Below are 596 nucleotides of genomic sequence, written 5' to 3' on the forward strand. Positions count from 1 at the left end.
ACTGCCTGACCCTGTAAACCAAAATGCAGAGGGGACATCAGTTGCAGAGAGATCAGAGCCTCTAGGAGTAATATCACATTTGCATATATGTGCATATATTAAACTACATTTGCATATATTAAAACATCATTTTCCTCAGCAATACGGGCACATATGAACATGGGACCAACACAGATGCCTTCAGCTGCCAAGCGCACATGTAACAGGTCAGCCAGTGTCATAGGAACAAATCTGCTGACAGATGCCCTTTAACCACCTATTTTGTTTCTGAGTATCTTGCAGGACACATTTATTTTGCACAAGCATCAATGTAGTTTAATATTTGGATGCATATATTCAGAGCAGACATGCTGATGAAATGTACCTCTATGTGTATTTCCAATATGAAATACTGAATTATAACAAAAGGAACCCATGGCAGCAAAATGTGAAACAGAAGATGTAACAGATGACTGAACCACCATGATGGACCGTCCTCTGGCTTTTTACATCTGTTCCCAAGCAGCATGCAGATCCCATGTCATGCTAGTGATCACACAGCCACAGCCTGGAGCCTGCACCTTAAATCACAGTGAAGACTTACCTTCAAATTCTGT

The sequence above is a fragment of the Bufo gargarizans genome, chromosome 4 (genome assembly GCF_014858855.1).
Source record: "Bufo gargarizans isolate SCDJY-AF-19 chromosome 4, ASM1485885v1, whole genome shotgun sequence".
Classification (NCBI taxonomy): Eukaryota; Metazoa; Chordata; class Amphibia; order Anura; family Bufonidae; genus Bufo; species Bufo gargarizans.